The sequence below is a fragment of the Macrotis lagotis genome, chromosome 4, assembly GCF_037893015.1.
Source record: "Macrotis lagotis isolate mMagLag1 chromosome 4, bilby.v1.9.chrom.fasta, whole genome shotgun sequence".
NCBI classification, from domain to species: Eukaryota; Metazoa; Chordata; class Mammalia; order Peramelemorphia; family Peramelidae; genus Macrotis; species Macrotis lagotis.
In genome coordinates this window covers 50,578,954-50,592,286 of record NC_133661.1, presented here as the reverse complement: position 1 = coordinate 50,592,286, position 13,333 = coordinate 50,578,954, and the positions used below count along the sequence as shown (strand labels likewise).

At 37.9% G+C, this 13,333-nt stretch overlaps 1 protein-coding gene across 1 annotated transcript in view; it reads right to left on the bottom strand.

The window, feature by feature from the left end:
• SGPL1 (sphingosine-1-phosphate lyase 1) overlaps positions 1–3,274 on the bottom strand; it is an 87,450-nt gene extending 84,176 nt beyond the window's left edge. The window contains exons 1-2 of the mRNA XM_074232765.1: positions 3,194–3,274; positions 2,378–2,490 (exon numbers count right to left, since the gene is read on the bottom strand). The gene's annotated coding sequence lies outside the window, so the exon portion shown is untranslated. The remainder of the gene's footprint in view (positions 1–2,377; positions 2,491–3,193) is intronic.
• Positions 3,275–13,333: the final 10,059 nt, after the last annotated feature.

Genomic DNA, 13,333 nt, shown 5'->3' with positions numbered 1-13,333 from the left:
AAATCTTTGGTCCTAAAGACAATTACAGAAGGTAAAGACCCTTGAAAACTTTCTGGCTCCTACCATAGGGTAGGGTCATTATCTCTGTCAATGAGAAAAGAGACCCATATCAGTAGGTTTTAGGACAGAAATTGCAAAACTTTATTTCGGCTGCCATTTTGTTGTTGTTTCCTATCTTTGGGATTCCATCATCCATTTTTTGTACTTTTTTTTTGTTTGTTTGTTTTTTAGGTTTTTTTGCAAGGCAAATGGGGTTAAGTGGCTTGCCCAAGACCACACAGCTAGGTAATTATTATTAAGTGTCTGAGGTCGGATTTGAACTCAGGGACTCCTGACTCCAGGGCCGGTTCTCTATCCACTGCGCCACCTAGCCGCCCCCATTTTTGTACTTTTAACAAACTAATCCTCTCCCTAACTAGGGTATTCTTCTTCACCCCTACCTCTTGAGATCCCTACCTCCCTAGTTACCTTCTACACCTTACCTAACCACCCCAGTCAAAATCATTTCCCCCTGCAATTACTCTGTATTTACTTAGCTGTATGCATTGTGTCTCTCCCCAGTAGAATTACTCCTTGAGGACTAGACATGTTTTGTTTTTGACTTGGTATCCCCAGCACCCAGTTTGTGCTTGTTAAAATAAAGACAACAGACTGACAGCAGATATCTCAGGTTATTCTATTCCAGTTCCTCCTTTGAAGAATTCTTGCCTTTGTGGTCCAGAACAAGTCACTTAACCTCTCTGCCCCAGAAATCCTAAGACTTGATATGACAGAGCACCTGCTTTGGGATGGGGACTTTCCCTAGTTAGAAGGTTCTTACTGAAATCTCTGTTCTGGTGTGGTTCTTTTTCCTTTGTTTGTTTTAATATTTACCAGTGTGCCAAATTTAGTAAGAAACAATGATCTCTTTTAAAAGTTACCATAGGGGATGGCTAGGTGGCGCAGTGGATAGAGCACCAACCTTGGAATAAGGAGTCCCTGAGTTTAAATCTGGCCTCAGACACTTAATAATGACCTAGTTGTGTGGCCTTGGGCAAGCCATTTAACCCCATTGCCTTGAAAAAAAAATCTAAAAAAAAAAGTTACCATAGGAGAGATGCCATAGGCAAAATGTAAGATCTAAGAGTCGTCTAGTTGAAATAGGCTCCTCGTCAATCAGTTCTCCCCAGGTGGAAATCCTGAGTTACAGAAGTAACTTCCCTGTAACTATATCCTAAGTAGAAGAGCTAAGAATAGAAGTTCCATCTTTATACCTTTTCCCACTGCCCCCATCCAGTAGTTGTTCTCCCTCATTCTCTCTCAAGGGATTTTCAAAAATTAGTCTGAAAAAGCACAATCACCAGGCTTGTACAAGCTACACAAAAGTCTGTGGGGTTCAATTCAACAAATATTTTTAAACCCCTCACTATGGGCCAGGGATTGTAGATATGAAGTCAAGAAAATGGAACATTCTCCTCTGGGTTATCTTTTCTTTTCTTTTTTTTTTTAATCCTAGTATAGATTTTTAGTAATGACAACTTGTGTGATGACCAACTATGACAGATTTGGCTCTTCAGAACAATACAATGATCCAAGACAATTCCAAAAGACATGGAAAATACCCCATATCCAAAGAAAGAACTATGAAGTCTGAATGCAGATCAAAACATACTGTTTTCACTTTTCAATTTGTGGGGTTTTTTGTTTTTCTTTCTAGTGGTTTTTCTTGTTTGTTCTGATTCTTCTTTCACAACATGACCAAAATGGAGATATGTTTAACATGATTATATATGTATAACCTATATCAGATTATTCATTGTCTTGGGGAAGGGGGAGGGAAGAAAGAGAGAGAGAAAAATAAAAATGAATATTGAAAGCTATCTTTATATGTAATTGGAAATAAAAAATACTATTCTTTTTTTTAAAATTCTAGTGTAAATTTTTTTAAGAGCTGAAAGGGACCATAAGTACCTAGTTTAGCCACTCCAATTTTCAGAGAAGAAAACCAAAGCCCAGAAGACTTTTGCTCAAGGTCACCTAGATAGCAAAGTGAAAATTTGAACCCAGGTCTCTGCCCCACCATATCAGGGCTCCACCTGTGAGGCTCTCAGATGAGGCAGCCAGTCATAGCAGGGGTTGTTTGCCCTCAGGCAAATTCTAATGCTCTCTTGCTATCTTAGTAATAAGGGACAGTAAACAAGAAATATAGCCTTTCCCAAGGATTTTTTCACCACAGTGAAAAAACCATTCAACCCATTCAAACAACCCAACCAAGGAGGACTCCTTGGGTATCTAACCCAGTATAGAAAATACGGGAAAAAAAAAAGGAAAAGCTTCCCATTCCATCCTCAACACACAGACACACAGCAGAAAGATGGAGAAGATTGTGTTAGCTCACCTGGAGGTTGAGGAGGATCCTCTAAGGTTGGAGCCCGGGGATCTGAGGGCCTTGCTGAGGCTCTCCCAGTTGTGATTCGGTTCTGGTAGCTGGTTGCCACACAGGATGAATCCCTAGGGGGACCATTGCACAAAATACAAATTGGTGAGAAAGTTCCTGTTCCCTAGGGGAGCCAGGAAGCATGTAAGAAGTAGAATATACAACCAAGAAAGATGGCAATGCTACTGGTCCCTGAGGGAGTTGGAGAGGATATTCTTGAGATGGAGATGGTAAGGGCTAAGGGCTGGAGGAAACAGGTACAGAAGGCTGTCCCACTAGAAAGAGGAGCCAAAAGCTTCACAGGATTCTTATGGGTTGGCAGAGGATTCTCAGAGGAGCTAAGAGGATGAGCAACAACACTCATTGCTTCAAACACAAACAATGGTGACCAGATCCTAAGGGAACTGAGTTAATTTCCAAAGGAAGTCCCCGTGTTCCTCCTGGGCTTCAAAAGGTCCACCAGCAGACATCAAAAGAACAAGAGAGAGAGAGAGAGAGAGAGAGAGACAGCTTCTCAATAATAAACAAAAACAGCTGAAGGGAAAGGAAGTCCCAGGAGACATCAAAGCCAGGTCAGTCATCAAAAACTGACTCACAGAGGAGGGAAGAAAGACCACATTCACCTGGCAGTTCAAGTGAGACCCCAAAGACCCAAGCCTTAAATTTAAGAGCTTTCCATCTCCAGGCTAGTTTTTATTTAAATCCCCAATCCATGAGTTCTGTGATTGACGGAACCCAGACCAACTCCTCTTACCTTCTTATCCAGGAAACACCTACCAGGATTTGGTCTGTCCAAGCAAGTTGATTGGTGCCTTTTAAATGTTTCTCTTCCCACCCTTTCGGCTGAATCCAAAACCTTTTTTGTTCAAACTGCCTTTAGTCTCCTGCAGTCCTGTGGGTTTTTCCAAGGAGTTGTTGCTAGGACACCAGGAACAGGCATGGGACCACACCTAGCCTGAACTCCAGTATCACTGTCTTGTCTTATTTTCCTGGGCCCCAGGCTGACTCTAGGAATTTTTTGGAGGGTTTTTTGATCTGTGTGTGTGTCTGTGTGTATGTGTGTGTGTGTGTGTGTGTGTGTGTCTGTGTGTCTGTGTGTCTGTGTGTATGTGTGTGTGTGTATGTGTGTGTGTATGTGTGTGTGTGTGTGTGTGTGTGTGTGTGTGTGTGTGTGTGTGTGTGTGTGTGTGTGTGTGTGTGTGTGTGTGTGTGTGTGTTCTTGTTGTTGTTGTTGTCTTGGGGGAAGAAGATCTCTTCCAAGACCTGAGGCTTTTCAAAACAAAAAGCTGAGTTTCTTGGATCCCATTGCTAACTGATGATGATGATGATGATGTTTGTCTTTCATTCTTGAAGAAGACTGTGACATCAGGGAGATGATACAAGCGAGTGGACTGGATTTGAGTTGGGGGGGGCTGTGCTAAGTCACCAACCTCACTTTTTTCTTTTTCACTGGGCCATCTGGGTCCAGTAGCCAGATGTGAATCAGGACAACTGGAGGTGGCCCTGGAGGCGAGGCAATCAGGGTTAAGTGACTTGCCCAAGGTTACACAGCTAATAAGTATCAAGAATCTAACTGCTGATTATTTCAATTCAGATGGGCAGATCTCTATGAAAAATTACAGTATTTGTGAAGGGAAATCCTTGTCCCTGACTGTTTTACTGGCTGCCTGGTCTAAAACTGCCTTCCCCAACCATACTCTATGACCTCATTTCTACCAATGTCAGGCCCATCTCACTGACATTCCTACTCAACCCTTCAAAGGCCCACAGCCAAAGCAGAAACTAGAACTTAGCCCTCTGGAAACTATCTCCTACTAAGAGTAATCTGCCTTGGACAACGCCTTCCTCAACCTTCCCCCTGGAAATTACTTTGTATAGATTTTCTATTTTCTGATATGCTTCCTCTCAATAAAATATAAGTACCTTGAATCAGGAGTTGTTTTATTTTGTCTTTGCAGCCCAATATATAACATATAACACATATTCAATAAAAGCTTGAATTGAAAGGATAAGCTGGACTCCCTTACTTATGAAGTCACTTAAATGGAGTTTCACTCTGAATCTAAAGAACTCCATTTTGACTTTAAGCAATTACTGGATGTTTGTAGTTTGCTGAGGGAGTACAAGGTAATAATGAATATGTGAAGAAACAACCTGTACCTTTTATTCTTTCCCCATAAATATTTCTTTGCTCTAGTTAATTGTAACTGTAGCATCGATCACTTCTAGTCTGTTTCTGTAGATGTCTGGTTAGCTTCAGTTAATTGCCTCTATCATAGATCATATACAACTTTAAATATTATTTTATTTTTTCAATTACATTCGATGTTTTCAACATTCATCTCTTTATAAGCTTTTGAGTACCATATTTTTCTGCCTTCCTTCCCTCCCCACTCCCAATGACAACAAGTAATCTGATAAAGCTTATACATGTTGTCATGTTTAACAGCATATGTATTTTCTTTTTTTAGGTTTTTGCAAGGCAATGGGGTTAAGTGACTTGCCCAAGAACATATGTATTTTTTAAAGCAAGTGTTCCTTAATGGTGAGTTTGTTTCTCTGTACACCTGTGTAATTCCTATATCTTGTTAGAATAGTCCATCAGAATAGAAAAGGCATTTCATTTGATTTTTATTGCTTATTTTATTCTCATAAGAGTCATCTTAGAGTAAATTAGAGTAAATCTAATGAATTTAGATTGAGCGTTCTCTCTCTCTCTCTCTCTCTCTCTCTCTCTCTCTCTCTCTCCCCCTCTCTCTCCCCCCACCCCATCTCTCTTCTCTCCACCTCTCTCCAACTCTGTCTCTGTCTGTCTGCCCCCTCTGTCTCTATCTGTGTCTCTGTCTCTCTCATCTGTCTCCATCTCTATCATCTCTGTCTTCTCTCTCTCTCTCTCTCTCTCTCTCTCTCTCCACCCCCCTCCCTTTTCAACATCTCTATTACATTTCAATTTTTAAAGGTCCATTGATTCTTGACTATGATTTGGAATTTTTCTTTCAGGTACCACAACACTAAGCACAAATTTAATAGATAGATGGATGGATGGATGGATAGATAGATAGAATAGACAGATGATAGATATATTGATAGCTATATCAATATATTTAGCTATCTAAACCTATATGTATCTATACATATAGTATATAGCTCTAGCTATGTCCATATCTATATCTATATAGATATTTAGATACAGATATATATCAGCCGGCAGTTTTATTGGAGAACTTATTTCTTTTTCCTTTCAAAGGCTATGATGGCCAGGAATACATTAAATGGAAGCCCCAGAGGTCCTTTCTGTTCCATTCTATAGCCAAGTTATCTTAATGGAACCTATCCAACCTAGCCTATTGTGTTCGTCATGTACTGAGCCTAGCCCCACTATGTACTAAGAATACAAAGACAAAACAATAGCCCAGATACTACACTAGAAGAATTTCCATTCTACTCTGTTATGGACAGAGCTTAATTTTTCTTTTTCTGTTAATTTTTTAAATCTCAATTTTTGGCTCAGAATTTTCTAGCCTCACCCTCCCATTCCTCCTTCTAGCTCTTTCCCTACCCATTGAGAAGGCTAGAAATAAGATACCCCATGATCCACATTGGTCATGTTGTAAGGGAAAAAAACAAGAAAAATAAAATGAAAGAAGATCTGCTTCTATCTGCATTCAGAGTTCATTGGAGGTGGATCACATTTTTCATCAGGAGTCCTTTGGAATTGTCATGGATCATTGCATTGATCAGAGTAGCCAACTTCCACAGCTGATTAGAATATTGTTCTTACTGTGTACAATGACTCCAAATTCTGTAGACCTTAACTTTTTTTTATTTCCTTTTTTTTTTATATTTTTGCAATGCAAATGGGGTTAAGTGGCTTGCCCAAGGCCACACAGCTAGGTCATTATTAAGTGTCTGAGACCAGATTTGAACCCAGCTACTTCTGACTCCAAAGCCGGTGCTTTATCCACTACGCCACCTAGCAGCCCCGAGCTTAACTTTTTAATACATTTTTGTTCTACTATGTCAACTCCAGTGATTTCCTCATAGTCTAGGATAAAGTATAAAGTCTTTATTTGACATTAAGGCCCTTCACAAATAGGCCTTCACTCACTTTTCCAGATTTTTTATACCTTCTCCACCTCTCCAGACTCTATGGTCCAGTCAAACTGGACCTGAATAATACCAATTTTTACAGATGATATTCTCTCTCCTGTCTTAGTTCTTCAGAGCACCCCTGCATAGAATTCAGGTCCTCCTTACCTCTGCCAGAAAATCCCTTCTATCCTTCAAGGCAGTTTGAGAGCTGTTCTTTACACGAACTTTTTCTTGATCCTACCTGCTACTTTCCCTACCCTGCTCCAAAAAAATCCTTCATTTTTATTTTGCAAAAACCAGTTTCTATACATGGTACCTTCTTAGCAACATGATTATAAACCTTTTTTTGGAGGAAAAGGACTTTTTTCATTTTTGTCTTCATAAATACATGACTAATAACTAATGGATTAAAATATTATTTGGGGCAGAGGGATTGCCTAACAGGAGAAAAATGTGTTCTTGATGGCTGCAGCCAGAAACAAAATGCTTGGCTAAATTGAATTTATTTTGAATAGAATTATAAAGCATCTAGGTGAAGAAGAGAATAGCTGGAATCAGGAAGATGAATCTTCTGAGTTCAAATTCAACCTCACACTTAACTGTATGACCCTGAGCAAGTCACTTAATCCTGTTTGCCTGTTTCCTCACCTGCCAAATGAGCTGGAGAAGGAAATAGCAATAGCACTGCTACAAAGAGTCAGACAAGACTGAAAGGCCTGAACAAGAACAACATAAAGCTGAGCCAAATGGCCTTTCCTGGTTCCCAAGTTCAGAGAGGCTCACTGATCTAGGTTTTTCCCAGGGTGTCTCTGTAGGACATTTAGTTGGGATGTTGTGTGTATTGATGGGGATGGGGAAGGGAAGCTTCAGGGTACCTGCAGCTCTAACCTTGTCTTGGGGGGGGGTCTATCTTTGCAGATCTCCCCCCTTTTCTCAAATGCCCCTGATTGTTCAGGTAGAGTATAACTAGGAGGTCCAAGGTAACGTGAGGCCTCAGTAAACAAACTTGATAATTACTACCCTATTAGCCTAAAGAGTATCTTTACCAGACCCAGGGAAACAGGTTTCTCAACAACTTCTAGAGCCGAATCAACTTCCCTCACAGCAGGGCAGAGCACCCAAGCTCCTGCACAAGAGGTGTAGCTCTTTCTTTAATCCTCCAAAATGCTAACTTTTCTGACTTTGGGGGCTCTGGCTTTCATTTGAATTAAAAAACAAAAATAAAACAGAAACCAGAATGGTTCTCTCACAGGCAGGTGGCTATCAATAGACAAATGTCTGATATACCTCCTTTATTTATGTAATCCTTTCTTTAAAAGAATCACCAAAAACTTTAAATATGTTAGCTGGCTGTCCTTCACAGAGCTCCTCTAAAAGGAGGGATGGAAAATATAGATTTAAAGGATCTTGATCTTAAAAAAGACCTTAAGACATGCTATACCAACTCCTATTTCATCATTTTGTTGATTGATTGATGCACTGTATTTTCAGTATCACAATCGCTTCCCAATTTTATCAATTCCATGGAATCCTTCCTTAGAATAAAGGAAAAAACAGTCAAGCAAAGTCCACTGATATAGCAACATCAACTAAAAGGGTGATCAATGGTTCATTGTGGAATTTACCACCTCTTTAATGGGGGGGGGGGGATTGTTTCGTTATCTGTCTTGAAGCCAAGAGGCATCATTACTGTTAGCCATAGTAGACTTGTTTAGGTGTCCTTTTAACTGATACTCTTTTTTTTTTTTTAGGTTTTTGCAAAGCAAACTGGGTTAAGTGGCTTGCCCAAGGCCACACAGCTAGGTCATTATTAAGTGTCTGAGACTGGATTTGAACCCAGGTACTCCAGACTCCAGGGCCAGTGCTTTATCCACTACGCCACCTAGCCGCCCCTAGTCTTTCAATCATTATATTAAGCTGCTCTCGTGGTTCTCTTTACTTCTCTCTGCAATGATTCGTATAAGGTCTTCCCATGTCTCTGAATTCTCCATTCTTGGCTTTTTTTCAGAATCACAAGATCACAAAATTGGAAAGAAACATTAACAGTCATCTAGACCAACCCATATTTGAAAAAGAATCCATGCTACAAAAAATCCAACAAATGTGCATCTAATTGCTAAGGTATCAATAGATTCAATCAACTTAAAAGTTTTATCATGATGCACCCTGAGTCTTCTCTGATCCCTGCTAAATATCCCCGATTCCTTAAACAACTTCTTTTAGCCCATGGATGCCAACCTTTTCGTCATCCTGATTGCCTACCCTCTGTACCCTCCAGCTTATCAATGTCTTCTTTTGTTGTCATATCCAAAACTGAAAACAATACTTGAAATGTGATCTCCGGATTACAGCAAGATTCTCACCTTCTTATTTCTGGAGGCTAAGCCACTCTTAATATATACCAAGATTACAGTAGGATTTTAGCTGCCATCTCACAATGCTGACTCAAATTGAACTTACAGACCACTGAAGCCTATTTGCCAATAGATGCCATTACAGGAATATACAGCACTTTGTTCATACACATCATCCTCATTAATGGACATTCACTTTGCTTCTAGCTTTTTGTAGTTACAAAAAGAACTTCTGTGACAATTTAGTTTGGAGGCCCTCTTTTCTGTTATTGAGTATATGCTCAGTAGTAGTGGGGAAGGCAAGGGAGCAGGAAGTAATTGCTGAATCAAAGTTTATGAACAGTTTAATAATTTTTTTATTTTTTTAGTTTAATAATTTTTATGATATAATTACAGATTTTTCTCCAGTGATTAAACCAATTCACAATTCAATCAGTAGGATCTGACTTCCCACAGTCTTTATCATCTTTATCAATTTTGTAGGTGTGATATAAAACTTTACTATTAGTGATTTGCAGTTTTTTTAAGTATCAACATTGATAGTTCACATTTCTTCTTCTGAACACCCTTCAGTGCCTCTGACAATCCTCTCATTTTTCCTATGGGGAAAGTAAGGCCAAATAGTATTTCATTAAGCCCTTCAAACAGTCCAGGCACTGCATTAGGAAATGAGGACACAAAAGCACAAATGAGATTCCTTGCCACCAAGAGTGAATAGTGAGAGTCAGAAAGCCTTGAATTCTAATCCCACCCCAGACACCTACTAGCTGTTTGACCCTGGGCAAGAACTTTAAACCTCTTTTGGTCTTAGTTTCCTCACCTTAAAGAGAATAACAGGACCTATTTCATAGAGTATTTATGAGAGTCAAAGGAAATAACCTATATAAAGTACTTTGCAAGTCTTAAAGGTTATATTAAATTTTAAATAACATAAAATGTTATACAAATATATAATAAAGTTATATAGAATTTTTTAAAATTTAACATAAAATATAAAATTTAATATAATATAAAATTTAATATTTTACAAATCTTAAAAGTTACATAAAATTTTAAGTTCAAAGAAATGTTATATAAATATATAATCTCAGTTATTCAAAATTTTAATATAAAATTTAAAGATTTGCAAGCCCTAAAAATTATATAAAAATTTGTTACATGAAATGTTATCTAAATATATATTTAAATTATATAAATTTTAAAAATATAAAATTTAAAGTTTTGCAAGCCTTAAAAGTTTTGTTATATGCATATATATTAAATAAATATATACTATTTAAAATAATAAGGTATTTTTATTTAAATTTTTATAAGTATTAAATATGTTATATTTAAATATATTTGTTACATAAAATTTTTTAAGTGTAGAATTTACACTTTCACAAGTCTTGAAAGTTATATAAATGTTAACTGTTCATATGTATAACTATATACAAAATAAGTACCAGTTAAGGGGAGGAGGATTTGGAAAAGTCTCCCCTAGAGGTCCCAAGAGATGAAGGAATTGGTTGGAAGTTACTTGGTCCCTCCACATTTTTAAAAGATTTAGAAAAGCAAGATCTACAGGGATAAAGAAAGTCTCTCAGGGCAACATAGCAAGTCATCTGAGGATGAGGAATAACACTGGCCCTTCCCTGATATAGCTCCAGCTATATTTGGGGGGTGTGATGTGAAATTTTGCTATTAGTGATTTGCAGTTTTTTTAAGTATCAACATTGATAGTTTACATTTCTTCTTTTGAATACTCTTAAATGCCATAATTCCAAGACATGTTAATTTTTCAAAGATTAAGAGGGACATTCAAGCAAAAGGATGAATGCAGAGTAGGACTACTGATGTAAGTGTGTAACTACAGTTCAGACTAAGGCATGAAGAATAACTTGTTTTCCATGTTTACTCCAGTGGATTGGAAATAGAACGAGAGCAGCCAAGGACAAAAGTTTGACATGCTAATATACCAGGTGCTTTTAACATGAGTCTAACAGAATGACCTGGCATCAAAAAAGCTCATATGAATTTAAATCTTTAAGACAAGCAGTGTCCAGGAGGGAAGAGGCAATATCCCATCAAACTGCCCCAAACAACTACAGAAGTGTGATATCCATTTCTGAAAAGTAAAATTTACAAAGGTAATGACAAAGTAGGTCCAGTCTACAAGGTGGTGAAGGGCCCAAAGACCATAGCATTCCAATAGCATAATAACTATCTTCATGTATTTGAAGAACTATTTTTTGGAAGAAAGATGAACTAGGCTTGTTCTTCTTGAGTCCCAGAGGGCAGAATCAAGAGTGGAGAATAGAAGCAGATAAGGCACAGTTAGGCTCTGCATAATGAAAAAAAAAAATGATCTACCAGTTAAGAGTTATCTGAGCAAGGAGTGGACTTTCTGTCACAATAGTAGGTTCCCCTTTGTGGGGGTATATGTAAAAGAAATTCATACTAAAAATTAGTTTAGGGGCAGCTAGGTGGCACAGTGGATAGAGCACCAGCCCTAGAGCCAGGAGTACCTGAGTTCAAAGGTGACCTCAGACACTTAATGACTTAGCTGTGTGGCCTTGGGCAAGCCACTTATCCCCATTGCCTAGCAAAATCCTAAAAAAAAAAAAAAAAAAAAAAAAAAAAAAAAAAAAATTAGCTTAACCAAGTTAAGTTAATCATACATACTTATGCAAGGATGTATGATTATATGGTAATCAGTAGCCAGGCAACATATCCCAGAAAATCTCCCCTAATAAACAATGGGTCTTTTTGGCTTAAAGCACTAGGGGGGGAAAGTCCTAGGAATCCTTCTCCTAGGACATTTTGTGAACATTTTTTATGATATATTGTTTAATTTGTGGAAACTGCCCTTTTTTTTTCATTTTGACTGGGTTAGTCAATAAGTTAACAAACATTTATTAGAGGAAAGTGTCCAGTGCTGAGATCTTTCCCTTTTTTTTTCCTTCATGGAGCTCCTTAAGAAGCATAATTTCCATCTTAGGTTGATCTGGAAACAAGTAAAGATTACCGGCAGCCTTGGGCTGTCTTAATAATGCTGTCCAAAACTCTTTAAAAATACCAGTTGTTAAGTAATGAAGTTGTTTCATCGGCATCTGTTCCTAACCAGAAGAGAAAAGTAGCTCAGGATTCCAGAACCTGGTGTTTGAGCAAGAAGGCCAACTGTAGGCCCTACTAATGGACAAACTGTTTTATGGCTGATAGCCCATGGGAAGAATTGGGATTTCTGCCACAGGAGGAAAACTCTGGAGACAAGACTAGAACTCTGCAAAAAAAAGATGATTCTGATTCACTGGGTAGACCAGCTGCAAGCTAGAAGAAAAATCACCACTCACAACCACTACTAGCAGTCAGGAATTATAGGAGGAGCCTCCAACAAGGGACCAACATCTTGGCAGTAGAGTCATCAGAAAGAGTATGGGCAACAGGATGAAATGCCTACTTTGTTGAAGGTACTATGTCCTACATCAGGGCCCAAGAAACTTACTACTAATGACTGAGTAATTAGTTCCCAGATCGCAGAGAGAATCTAATTATCCCCAACCATCTGAACAGTAGAAGTAAAAGGGAAAATAATCTTAACGACAGAACTGTAGGGAGCTAGGAACTCTACTACACTGCTGTTAGTAGGACCATAGATTCACTCAAATTTGGGGAAGCAGCTCGGTAATATTCAGTAAGAGTTGCAAAAAAAATAGTCATACCTATTAGCTCAGTAGTTCCCTTACTAGAACTTTACCCTGAAAATATAATTTAAAAAGAAAAGAACACATTGATGCAAAGTTATTCATGGATAAACAAAAATATCTGTTCACTTTAATTGTGATTAAAAAAAAAAAAACACAACCAATTCAGACTTTGGCCAAATTGGAGAGAGGGAGGAAGGAGGGACAGAGGAAGAGCTGAAACAGATAAGAATGGAATTGAGAAGTTGAGATTTCCCCTACATGCCCAATGACTGAATAATATATTGACAAATTACATATAATAATGTAGTACAATAATGGGATGGCATTAGAATAAGAAATGTAAATATAAGGAAATATAGAAAGACCTACGTTTAGTGACGAAAAAAAAAAGATCAACACCACCAGAATCATTCCCACATCTTGACTACAACTATCTACTAAGGAAAAAAAAAGCATAAGATGAATGAAGTTTGGAGGTAGATGGAAATAAATATGAAAAATGTACTTCTTGTTTATTTATGGTCATCTGTTTGATTTTATTATGCACAATGATATAGGAGGTTATGAGACATTAAATTTCTTCTCTTTCAAGTTTATTTGACTTTCATAATTGGTGTTCAAAATACAGTTTAAATCAAAGAAGGGAAATAATCCTAAATCTCATTGGCAGAATGCTAAGAAGACAGAAACACTGCTATTGGTAGGACTATTTGGCCATTTGGAGAGCAAGTGAGCAACCTACAAGAACTACCAAATTTATAATACTATAAACATAGATAGATAGA